Here is a 411-nt window from a genome sequence, read left to right on the forward strand (position 1 = left end):
ATGGCGCTGGAACCCGGGGTGCCGTACCCTTCCCCTATTTTTTTTTTTTTCCGCCACCGCGCGCCGCCAGTCGCTTCTTCACCGCGCCGGGGCGGGCGGTGGGTGGGCTCTCCGAGCGCGCGGGCGCCGCAGCAAAAAAGAAAAATTACTGACGCAGTTTCCGCGCCACATGTGGGGAAGCGAGGCGTCCGGAGGCTTCATGGCAAAATCCGGAAAAGGGCCTGCGGAGCTTCATTTTTAAATTTGTTCTTGCCTTTTTTCCTACCGTTTTTTTTTCTATTTTCATCATCTCCCGCGGCTCTTCCGTGGCTTGCCTGTCGCCGGCGGGCGGGCGGCTGCGCATCGCGTGGCGCGTCGCCGGGTACGACCATACTTGGCCGAGTGCACCACATCCCGTCCGATTTGTGAATT

The 411-nt window shown here is 59.6% G+C and overlaps 1 non-coding gene across 1 annotated transcript; it reads right to left on the reverse strand.

Annotated features, from left to right (window-relative positions):
• Positions 1 to 359: 359 nt before the first annotated feature.
• On the reverse strand, positions 360 to 409 carry Tc00.1047053403669.10 (the record flags this gene model as incomplete). Its single annotated transcript, XR_008253965.1, has 1 exon — positions 360 to 409. It is a non-coding gene; the product is annotated as a 5S ribosomal RNA (M5), 5' partial (ribosomal RNA).
• Positions 410 to 411: the final 2 nt, after the last annotated feature.

This window comes from Trypanosoma cruzi (assembly GCF_000209065.1).
Source record: "Trypanosoma cruzi strain CL Brener chromosome Unknown tcruzi_1047053403669, whole genome shotgun sequence".
NCBI classification, from domain to species: Eukaryota; Euglenozoa; class Kinetoplastea; order Trypanosomatida; family Trypanosomatidae; genus Trypanosoma; species Trypanosoma cruzi.